We start from the raw sequence: 12,640 nt of genomic DNA, 5'->3' as shown, positions 1-12,640 counted from the left end.
GCAATTCACATTTACCATCATTACAATCATCAGCTGTAATACTATGATGATGATGATAATGATGATGATGACGATGACGATAGGACACAATTCATTATCATAGTCATTGTAACAATGGTGCTGCCTCAAGGTAGGGGTGACCTGGATTTGCAAAATGCATTTGCAATGTAAATAGTGAATCGCAGTCATATTGTGTGCTCTGCATGTGAGAGCAGGAACTGATTCTTTAATATACTGCAGAACTAAGTAACTCTCTGCAGCCAAATCCGATTTGTTTTAGCGTTATGGAAGTTGGGATTTTGACCACATAGAACAAAAGAGAGGGAAGGATAATTTTACAACATTTTATAGGTTGTTTAGTCCAGTTTTCTCCAAATGACAACCAAGCCTGGGTCTGCCGACAGGGTGTCTTTGGTACATTTTGACCGTTAAAATTGTAAAACAAAGCTTATTTTAAATTCCCTGCAGACAGATGTTTTCAATTATTCAGGTTGATTAGACCTCTGCTCAGGTTGCAGTTGAGTCAGGGCTGTGCTGGGAATTGACCCGCCCGCCTCAGTTACTGTTTATACCTATCAAGTATTAAAATCTGGAACTGTATGTATGTAGGCAACATTGCGAAATTTGCCCCTCAGAATTCATGGTAACTTTTGGTCCTTGATTTTAAAAAAAGCAAACAGAAACATTTCATAGGGCAGTGAGACATTGAGGAAAAACACAAGATTACTGGTTAGAATTTGCTTTATTGTGATTTTATTGTTAGTATTTTTAAACAGTTTGTTTCACTTTTACATGAGAAAAGACTTTTAGGAAGTTTAGTCTGTACCTGCCCAGACAGTCCTGAGAAAAGGCCTGATCAGGCAAAGTGAAAACACCTGTGCAGGCGTAACATAGGTGTGTAGGGCCTTTAGGAAAACATGAGAGCTTTGATTGGCCTATTGAATAACCTGGGGCGTAGGCTACCAAGTGTCTGAGGTGTCTAATTGGCTTATTTCACACAGCTCCACTGTCAGTGTCTTGCTCCAGGCTGCTATAGTCCGTTTATAGTCAGTTGGGTCCAGCTTCTTGTCAAGAGGAAATTTGTGGTAACACAACAATGAACAGTGGAATACTCTTCACTTACCAGGGTTGCCAAAGGAAAAAGTGAAATAATGCAAGCAGTGTGACAGTACTACCAACATCCAAGCAACCCGCAGCTTTGGTTATGAAGTAATGAAAGAGGAGAACTTGCTGTTTTATTGAGTGAAAGTGAAATAACAGGCTGCAGTAAAGTTTGCCAGAAAAAAAGAGCTTAAGTACAGTAGCAGCAGTAGCAAAGCTGGTCAGGAAAGTGGAATATGAGGATCTGATAGCCCCAAGGTTTGCCAAAATAAGGGGGAAAGAACTTCCAAAGGTAAGGATTAACGATCTATTTAATGTTTGTGTGTTTATGGGACAAATTATTGATGTATTCTAGGATTAAATACTTCAGAAGAAGAATAAGCTATTAATGGGACTATTTTGAGTTGGGTTTTTGTCTGTAGACGCATGGATATGCTTTGCACAGAGCAGTGGTGGCTCATTGTTATGAGGCTGTTTTTTCTGCACTTTTGACAGTTTCTTTCATCAGGGTTATTAATGGGTCATTTTTGTAGGCGTATGATGAATGTCTAGTGATGTTTTTTGGGATAAGCAAGCTTCACAAGACGTTATTCTAAACCGATACAACTGTATGTGTTTGTTCCGTGACATTAAAGCGTCAGCAGACGTGTTTTGATATAGTAGGGGGCCCCCCTCACCTTTAAGACCCCGAGGTTCGTGGGGGCCTTAATCCAGCTATGCTGACAGCCTGTCTGGCACTATCTTAATGTCCCTGTAAACCCACTGTTCTAAAAGAATTAAGGGCATTTAAGTTGTCCCTCTGACAAGAAGACCAAGTTGACCACACACTGTAATTGCTCAGCGAGGACTTTAGGTTGTCACAGTGCTGTGCCATAAATTAATTATCCTAAAGCGCTTAGTGAAAGTCACTATAATGTCTTATACTGAAGGAGAGAGGGTGAATCGAAGTGAGCGTGCAGCACTGAGTACAAGGGGAAAAACTTGAGTGACGGTAAATTCATACAGTTGTTAGAAGTCTCATCAAGGCAGTTTGACTGAGTTATGGCCTGCTCTGAAAATAGTGTCCTGGCTGCAGCCTGTGCTGTCTCCCGGGATGCCTTAAGATAGAGGCCAGAGAACCAGAGACTTATTGTCTCTCTTTATAAAAAAAAAAAAAAAAATCCCATTTAAAGGCAGCTGGTAGAAAGAAAACAAAAAGGGAGGAAAGTCTGTGTGTGTGTGTGTGTGTGTGCGCGCGCGCGCAGTTGTCACAGTAGCCCTGCAGCCCCCTGGGAAGGACCTGGCTGCCTGCTGTCAATGGAAATCATCCATCTTTCCTCTTATATTCCCTGCCTCTCTCTTATTAATTCTTTGGTCTCTTTCTTTTTTCCTTCTTTTTTTTCTACATAATGTAGCTCTGACTAATAAACAAACTATTGCCTAGACTGATCGATTCAGCCCACTAAGTAGACATTTGCAGATAAAATTACTCATGTAAACACAACTTCCAGGAAAAATATGTAGGGCATCATTTGTATTGTAAATATCTAAGCTGACAGTCAGGTAAAAAAACTGAGCTTGATACTCAGTGTTTTGCTTAAGAACAACTGAACAATTCACTTGACCGTTCTCTCCAGTTAATGAATTATTTGCATCCCCTCCTCAGGTTTTAGCTCTAAGACACCTCTGCTTTTCAAGGCTATTTTGCTTCAATTTGGCTTCATGCAGAGGAATGTAGGGCCATGAGCACATTTGTGCAGTTTGATGTAACAAGCTGACCTAATTACCCACTAACAAGTTACACTAAGGCACAGCTGAGTACCAACATCCACTCCAACATCATCAGTCTTGCTCACTCAACCTACACTGTTATAGGCTGCTGCTAGGTTGCTTTTTAATTGCAGTTAAATTTATTTCAGTTCAGTTCAAAACTTTATTGTCTAATCAGAGAAATTTAATTTTCAGACGAAGTTCGGATTTGAAGCATTTTCAAAGGAACAAAAAGAATGTAAGTGATGGCCACAATGAAATACATCAAAAATTTGATGTAATTTGTCATGTTGTTTACTGTTGTTTTATTGCGTTGTTTGCATAAAATGTCCATCAGCAGACCAAAAGTATGAACCGATTAGTCTATGCTCACCTATTTCAGACAAGTTTGGAGAAGTAGAACAGTCATTCATATAATAGACTGAAAATTTTGAAATATCGTTTTACAGAGATGTTGAAAAATGGAGGACTTCACTTTTTGGTTGATTGTGGCATCTTCACCAGCAACATTTTTGGGGCATATTCCCAGGCATTGCTAGATATTTAAATGTTGATGATAAGTTTTTAATCACTTGCACCTTAATATTTTAACATTTTCTGTTGCATTGTGGGTAAAACATGGCACAAATCCAGGTTGCATGAGCCAGGCAAATTAATATCATGGCTCATACTGGGATTTTAAAATACACATTTTCCACAGTATATTTACTAAAAACTGCATAAATTTCTGGTGAAAAATCACAACCTTCTGCAAATTTGATAACTTATTTAAAAGAATAATTATCCCACTTTAAATTCTCTTTCCCCAAAAGTTTCAACAACAGCGTGAATTGGGCCAACTTTCTGTGGTACCTCCATCCCAGCGTTTTAAACTTAGGTATCAATAATGAGACATATGAGTAAGGGGAGTTTCACCGGATCCCAGGATATAAATTACACATGCATGAGAAGTAAATCCTCATGACAAGCGTCAAATATGGTGGGGTTCCTGGTTCCACCACGTCTGCCACGAAAACCTTGTAAGAACAGGGGAGAGGAAAATACTTCCCATCATGTCTAAGTTATTGATGAGGCTCAGAGTGTAGCATGCTAGCTCAGGCAAAAGATTCAGATGCGTTCTCACTTTACTTCCCCCATTCATTCTCAATTTTGCTCCCATCCTTCCCCTTCTATGTCATTTGCCCCTGACAGTTTTATCTTTATTTTGTCTATCAACGCACTCTCCCAGGTCTTATACACTCCTCATTTTTGCAAGAGGATGCGGATGTCTTCTTGGCTGCAATAGAACAGATGCATACTTGTCATCAAGAAATTTCTAAATGTTCAAGAAAAAAACTTTCCTTAACAGACAGTTCCCACAAGGCAAATACTGTAAGATTTTTAAAAAATTATCCATAAGTAATTCTACTCTGACATAGGGATTCACTGATACAGCACACACACACACACACACACACAGGTCTCTGGGGGATGAAGCCCAGTGCAGTGTAGCTCATCCTACTTTATCTTCCATGTCCTCTCTCATCCCTCGTCTCCTAAGGGATTTCCCGACCCCGTCATTCCTTCAACCCCCGTCATTCCTTCAACCCCGCTCTCCATCTCCCAGTCAGGATACTCCATGCCTCTTCGTTCTACCTTGCCTTTCAGAATTAATCCCGAGAAATGCTTCCATCCTATTCCATGCTACGTCTTTTCTCTGCCTTTCTCCAGCAAAACCCACCACCACCTCTACTTTCATCTATGGGGTTTTGTTCTTGATGAACTGCCACCTAACAACAGTTTTCATCCGGCTCTCTGATGCCTCGACCTCATCACCTTCAGAGAATAGAGAAATTCAATATAAATTGCTGTCATTATTGCAAGGACAGAGTGAGAGAGAGAGACAGAAAGAGATAAATAGACAGAAATCCAAAAAAAAAAAAGGTGGAGGTGGAAAGGATAAAAATCTATATTCACTCCCTCTAACATGCCAGCGATAACCACAGAGGCCATACTCCTCTTTTCAAAGCCGTCTAAATGAGGGCGCGACGAAAAGCCCTGAGAGCCTTTCAGCAGGGCCTGACCATAGCTAGCCTGTCAATACAGCATGGCCACAGGCTCTGAGAGAATAAAAACTAAAAATATAACAATAAAAAAAGGAAACATACACACACACACACACACCTTGAGGCCATGTGACATACAGTTTCTGTATTCTCTTGTCTCTATTAGCATTTGCTTATCCAGTATGCATCCTTCATTGATTACTCAATTACTTGATTTTTGAAACAGAAGAAAAGTAGAAGTGTTTAGAGGGCAGTTTATTCCTGAAATTACACACAGACCGAAGGGAAATGGGCTTAAACAAATATTGAGATGATGGGGGTGAAAGAATGTGAAAGGAAAAGATGTAGAGGAAAGTATAGCCATGCATGGAAAATAGGGCCTCATTTCCTTGTATTAAGGAGATGATGTCGTGTACATTCTTCATAAATGGGGACGTTTCTTGGAGATTCAGTGAGGTGCAAGGAGCTTTAGATGAAGAAATTGTTCCTCCCTCTAGCTATGCAGTGTTTAGAATGACTGTCAGTCTACTGCTAAAATTTCACATGACGTGAAAGTGCCTCTATAGAAGATATTTTATGTTTTGCTTCGGTATTTCTTTTTAAGTCATCAGTAATGTAAGGGAGAAAAGGGCTTTCCAACGCTGTCCAGCTACAGTATGTGTGTCATAAATGTTAAAAGTAGGAAAATTATGACTTTATGAAAGATGTCTTTTCATTTCACTTTGGTTTTATTTGTTTGGCGTTGCATCAGCTCCCAGAACAGTTTGACAATGAGAAAAGAACGTATCAAAGGCCTGTGATCTCATAAAAGACTAAGTATGGCAGTGACAACTGAATTATGACCAAAAACTGGCATCAGGATTGTAATAATTACACTAATTATCATCACTGGTATAAAAACACAATCATGCATAGTTACACACATTTTAATACATCAAAAGAATATAATTTATCAAGATATCACTGTTCAAAACACTGGATTCATTTTGCAAGCAGAACTGACAAGGAATTATAGAAAGCACCACATAGCAATTCAATTTAAAGGGGAAGTCCACAAATGAGGGTCGGTTTACTCTTCACTGGGAATACGAGAAAATAACCCCTGATGATGTCATCAACGTTATCTCATCTTGGGCTTGGAGAAAAAATGTGAAACAGCAAACATGTTGCAAATTCCATGGGGACATTGAGTTTAAAAGATATTGGCAATTACGGTACATTTCCAAACATGGAGGGTGTAACACTACAGAGTTGCCTTATGGCAAGTGTAGGATCCAGTGTTTTTTATGCTTGTCTCATACTAAGTCAAAATATCTCATCCTCCGTTGCACAGATTTTGATTGTTCTTTTTAAAATCTGCCTCTTACAAGTCCACCAAACTTGTGGATGTAAAATATTTAATTGCTACAGTGTCCCTTTTAAGATCCAAGCCTTTTCCATGTTGTCAACCTGAGAGTTCTACAGCTAAGTGGTTTGTTGTGGACAGTGTGCTGAAACCCGTTGATTTTGTATCAGCCTTTGCCAAATAGGGACAATGCCGCATATAACAAAGTGTCATTTAATGGTTGATTTTGATGTATTAAAATACAAAGAAATAGTGTGCTAGCTCTGTTTTTTGAATCGAGTTAATTTACATTTTCAGCCAGTACACTCTTGACTGTCTTGACTTTCACTCTCAGTACAGCCCAAAAACTGGACATGTAGCATATTATCTAGAAAGATTGATTACAGGTTCCAGGTGCCTCGAGTTATGGTCTAAAAGCTCTAATTACATTATCAAACCAAGACCATTTTCTTTTCCACTTGTTTATTTGATAATCCCACAAAATAAATTTAAAGTTTTGCTGCAGCACTCGGAATACAAATGGAAATATTTTTTCAGTATCTTGATGAACCGCATTTTTGAAATATGTAAATGTGTTGAGTTGTTAATATTATTAGTGATCACATTGACAAATACAGCTGAAATGTAATCATGACTCATACATCCCACACACACAAGCATGAGCCAACACACTGCTGTGATCATTTGGGAACTGAGCTGATCAGTAACAAGTAGATGATGAACTCCAGATCTGCTTTTAGGTTGAGGATTACTGTAACTTTAGTATTGGCATTACACTGAGAATATCTTGTTCAAGTGTCACTGGCAATAAGGTGCAGATGGCTGCTGTGGTGTATTTTTAAAAACAATATTGAGACAGGGCAGCTGCAGTATGGGTCAGTGATTATGTGATGCTGCTTCGATCTACAACAGATGGGCCCTGCAGCAGTGCTGGAAATCCCCTGGTATCCCCACAAAAAACAACACTGAATTCTCTGCCTCCATTTTACATCCAGGGACTGTGTTTATTTGAATAACTCCTCCAAACCCATTATCTAATGACATGACTCAATGAGTCACTATCCCCAGATACCGCTGAGGAAGAAACATTGAGTTTTTTGGCAGAGAGTAACTTGAATGCAGTGGAAAAAGGAGGGTTTCAAATAAATTTCAGAGGAACCGAATGTTGGAATGATTACAGTGCATCAAATCTGCATATCTACAGGGAGTAAACGCAACTGAGAGAATAACCTTGACACACTAACTGCCAAGGTATTTATCAACAGTGCTGACTTTTCTGCAGCAGGATTTGGAAACGTTAACTGATCATTACCAAAAATGTAAGAGAACCATAGCTGATCTATCACTTGACGACTTGAATGCTTCATGCTTACTGGACCCTGCCCACATCCGGTTGGAATTTACCTTTTAACTCACCAGAGAGAGTGTAACTGTTCAACATGAACCTCTGGGGGCCCATGAACAAGCAGATGTGTCTGAGGGACGGCCTGATGAGAAAACACAATGTACAGTGGAAGTGTGACAGAGATTTGCATTTTGTATTTATTATACAGTGTGTACAAGCTTGTTTAACTGAAATAAAAGTGTTGCTGAATTTTAAGAGTAGTTCTCTTACATTAAGATTGTCCTCATGGTTAAAAAAAAAAAATGATATTGACTACTTGTTGGAAACAAGACACGAAATATGGTTTCTATTAATGAAATCCTCCACCAAGAAGTCATTCTACCTCTTTGCAGCAGTAGAATGTCAAAATGTCAGACTATTTACCCACCATTGCTGACCAATGATCTTTTTTTTTTTTTCTGGATAGTACAATCATTATTTAGAGGTGGCTTGTCAGGAAAAAAAAATCATGGGTCATGTGATCATACAGTCTGACAGTGTATGATCACATACACAGTGTTCTCATGTTTCTAGTAAGGACAATCTTGTATCATCAGTGAGGAATAAAAGTCATGGTTCTTTCTCAGGCACTTTCAAGTGAATGGAGGATATAAGACATGTTTCCCTGCTGCTCCAAAAAAAAGTGACCTAGATTGATAACTCAGCACTGAAAGTTAGTCCATTCATTTCGAAATCTTTGCAAACAAAAACATATATCTTTTGTTGCTGACAATTGACTGGACTTCATAAATCTGACCAGCGGAGAGGAGGCCACAGCAAAACACCAAAGTCGCCTGAGCGCCCAACACTGGTAGAAATAAGCTAATGCTAGCATTGATGCTACAAAACTACAAGTTATGAGAGGCTCCTTAAAGTCCAATAGTTTCAGCAAGATTGATGCATTCCCCAGCAATCTGTGCAAAAATCAACATACTGCCACAAAAAACTTAAAAGTTCTTCTGACCCACTACAGCGAAAAGTTGATGCTCAAGAGCTAACAGTGCTTGAGCTTGACTGTGTAGCTACAGACCATAGCACCTGGCTTGCTGATCTGGAGGCTACGTTGACTGTGCTGACCACTCAGGTCTCTGCTCTGGAGAAAAAGTGTGAAGACCTGGAGATCAGGAGCAGAAGGAACAACTTGTGTCTGACTGGGATACCAGAGGGATGTAAGGACCCACGTACAAAGTAGTACACTTAATACGCAAAGAAGTACATTGCTTCCACATACACTTCAAGATTCAGGATGCTGCAAAGTCTCCCTCTCTCCCCTACCAATATAAGGTCTTAATAAAGTCTTAGATATAAGTCTTCATATCCCCAGATCACACTGCCTCCATCGCTAAGAAGAGAGATGCCTTTGGCAACATAAAATGCCAGCAACTGCTGTCATGCCCTGATGGGAAGTTTGGTCCCGGCAACCCTCACCGTCCCAAATGGAATATGTCACAAGTTTGAGGACCCCAATCTAACTTATGATTTCGTCCATAAAAACTGCAAGAACCTGATGATCTCTGAAAGTGTGGGGTGAGTGAATCAGAGCTGCGGTATGATAACAGAGTATACTACAGCATATAATGGACTGTATTCCCCAGGCTGCCTTTCTTTGCTAACATTTTACTGCCTTATGAAGTTTTGAGAGTGCAGCCCTGCCCGTTATGTTTTTCTGGTATTCAGCTGTAGCTCTGCAATCACTATATTGGAAATTCAATATTCTTTTGGAAACTTTTGCATAAGATGGGTTCTTTTATTTACATTTTTCCAGCAGGGGCGGCTGTGGCTCAGGAGGTAGAGCGGGTCATCCACTAACCGGAAGGTCTGTGGTTCTAACCCCTTGCCCCTGCAGTCCGCATGTTGAAGTGTCCCTGGGCAAGATACTGAACCCAAAAAAGCCCCCAATGTATCATTTATGTGTGTTTGTGTGTGGAAAGCGCAGTATGTATTGAAAATTGCACTGTATGAATGTGTGTGAGATTGGATGAAAGTGGCATGTAGTGTAAAGCGCAGTCCATTTACCATAGAAATTATTAGACACTGTATAATTATTGGAAAACATGCAATTATTTTGTTTCTTCCTTCCTTCATTATTCTTTACTGGTCACATCAGAGTGGTCTTGTTTGTGCCACCATGGAGCGTAATCGGATGTTTTGGTTATTCATGGGTTATGCATGCACCTGAGCTGGGGAGATATTCATGCTGGGTGGTTATGAGCTGAGGGGGTTTCTATGTAACATTTTCAATATTTTATACTTTTTTTTGATTATGTTTATAAGAGTATGCATCTAAACGGGAGAAAAGTTAGTCACCAGAATTCACTACTGAGAAATTCTGCCTGGTGTCAGTTCTGCAAAATACAGCAAGATACTGCAACATCTTAAGGATGTAGGAGCTCCAATAATTTATCTCAAAGAGACACTTGAAATGATCATCCTAAATTAAAGAGAATAGACTGGACATTGCTATCACTTTTCATTTAATGGTAGATCTAGAGTGGGTTGCAATTTCGCAAATCTATCCCTTTCTCCTATTCTAACTTAATTTCTGATCATAGTGGTCAATTCATACTTGTCAATGTGGCGGTCTGCAACATCCCGATGCTCTTAGTGAACGCTCCAAACTGGGGCAACAATAATTTGTTTGAACATGTTTTCTCTAATCTACCAGATATGTCGTCCCATACTCTGATCCTGAGAGGGAACATTAACTGTTGGCTCAACCCAAAGTTTGACTGCTCCTCTACCAAGGTCAATAACCCTTCAAAAATCTGCCACAGTGCTCACCTTTTATGGATCAGTGCTATTGTCATATTATATCATAATCCTGTCATTGTACAAATTAGATTTCAAAGCTACAACAAAACATGTGTACCATTGCCAGGGATCACACTTGATCCTGCATATATTAATTAGGAATTCAGGCAATTTAATGCTTCATTATATGCATCTGAATATGAAGAAATGTATCAATTAACAATTTTGGTAGTTTCTCTGTCAATCTTGAAATCTTTTTTTTTTTTTTTTTTTTTTTTAAATCCCAGGGGGGCTGTAGAGCTGGAGAAGCATTTAGGTGTGGAGGAAGTTAAAGGTGCTGCAAGTGTTATAGTGCTGCCAAGTCTATGCACTCAGTAAAAGTCCAGGACCAGACGGCTGTCCTATTGAATTTTAGAAGGTGTTTCTACACAATGTGGCTCCCTACAAAATTAATATGAGTAAAAATGAATTGTTTCCTGTAAACAGGGTGGCACGGGAGTGCGGTCTCCAAAAATATTCATTAAAAATTGCTTTACAAACATTGGGTTTTCAGGTCACAGACTCCTTCAAAGTTCTTCATACACTCAATTCTCTTCCCTTTTAAATCGTGTGCAAAAAGATATTGACAGATATTCATCTTTGAATCACTCTTTAGCAGCATGTATTATTTCAGTTAAAATGAATATGCTCCCCAAGCTGTTATATTAGTTTCAATCTGTATCCTTTTTTCTCCCTCAGGCCTTTTTTTTTTCTAAGCTTGACTCAATAATATATATAAAAAAGAAATCTTGACTACCCAAACAATTTCTTCAAAGACCTAAAAATCTTATTTAATTTTAGATTTTACTAGTGGGCAGCTAATCTCAGAATTAAACAATGTAACATCACACAACTGACCCTTCCCCCTGCTTGGCTAGAACAGGTAGATTGCTTCAACCAGGTCTGCATCTCTTGTAGCTCTACCTCACTCTCCTGTTAATGCTCCTTTACACCTTTATGTTACGAATGCACTCGTCAGAGCATTCCTTAAAATATGGAGCCAGTTCGGCATCATTTTGGTCGACAGGCAAGCTCCACATTGGCTTATTTGACCAATAACCACAAATTTCCCCCTTCTCTTACTTATCCATTAGGGATTTCTATTTGGATGTTTTTTGTTTTCATTAGCTATCTTATAAGTTCTCCCTACATAGAAGCCAGTTTTTTAGATATCTTCAAATTCATGGTTATATTGAACACAAATTCCCTCACTTTCTTAGTTTACGCAATGACTTGCCCCTCAATACATTTCACAGACACCTACCCTAAAGTGTGTGACATCTTTTATTTAAAACCATATTCAAGATCTGTCACATGTGTCTTTGGATGTTATTAAGGGTCTCTGGGAGTCAGAGTTGAATGGAGAAATTTTGCCCAAGATCTGGGAAATATCACTACACAAAGTATGTAAATCCTCCATCTGTGGAGGATTTGGTCTAATCCAGTGTCGGATCTTACACCGTGCCCACCTTACAAAGGTTAGACTGTCCAAGCTGACTAAGGTTACTGATGCAGAATACAATATAATGCAAATCTTAAGAAAATAAGGTATGTACTGAAAGGCTCCTCAAAGCCTTTCAGTCAAGAAGCTCAACCTCCCAGCTGGCCCTGAATGAAATCATAATCTCGTCATTTTATATCCGTGTGCCCCATGGCTTCAATTGTTTAACTGCTTATTTATTGATTTCAATATAAATTTCTGGCTGACTGTCATTTTTTTACCTCAGTGGTGTACTTTTTTTTTTTTTTAAATTATGATTTGTGTGTGTGTGTATATGCGTGTGGGGGTGGGAGGTGGGGTGTGTGTATGGTTTGTTGAGGTCGTGTGGCTCAGGTTCTATCTGGTGGTGGTACCTGGAAGTTGCTCAGTGTCCTCAAATCATATTCTTCATTAATGTTTACAATCTATAATTTTGTCATCCTGATAGTCCATACTGTAAATCTCCTGTTGCTCTACTCTGTCCACATGACATCTATTACTTGTCTGTCCGTCCCGGAAGAGGGATCCCTGCTCTTTTGCTCTTCCCAAGTTTTCTTCCATTTCTTGCCCATTTTACCTTATCAGATTACATGGTTTAAGGACAGAGGGTGTCATACTGCTATACAGATTGTTATTAAGCCCTTTGAGGCAAATTTGTGACATTGGGCTATATAAATAACTTTGACTTGATTTGACTTGTATGCAACATTGTTTGCATTGTGCTGTTGCAGTTTTTTTTACATTTC

The 12,640-nt window shown here is 39.2% G+C and overlaps 1 long non-coding RNA gene across 2 annotated transcripts in view; it reads left to right on the top strand.

Moving 5' to 3' along the window:
* The first annotated feature begins 1,007 nt into the window (after window positions 1-1,007).
* The window catches only part of LOC120795538, a 69,748-nt gene continuing 58,115 nt past the window's right edge, over window positions 1,008-12,640 (top strand). For both annotated transcript variants that reach the window (XR_005708239.1, XR_005708238.1), the window contains exon 1: window positions 1,008-1,393. This is a non-coding gene — a long non-coding RNA (uncharacterized LOC120795538). The remainder of the gene's footprint in view (window positions 1,394-12,640) is intronic.

The sequence above is a fragment of the Xiphias gladius genome, chromosome 10 (genome assembly GCF_016859285.1).
Source record: "Xiphias gladius isolate SHS-SW01 ecotype Sanya breed wild chromosome 10, ASM1685928v1, whole genome shotgun sequence".
In the NCBI taxonomy this organism is placed as follows: domain Eukaryota; kingdom Metazoa; phylum Chordata; class Actinopteri; order Istiophoriformes; family Xiphiidae; genus Xiphias; species Xiphias gladius.
Note: the sequence above shows the minus strand (reverse complement) of the source record. Positions and strands in the feature narration are given on the sequence as shown.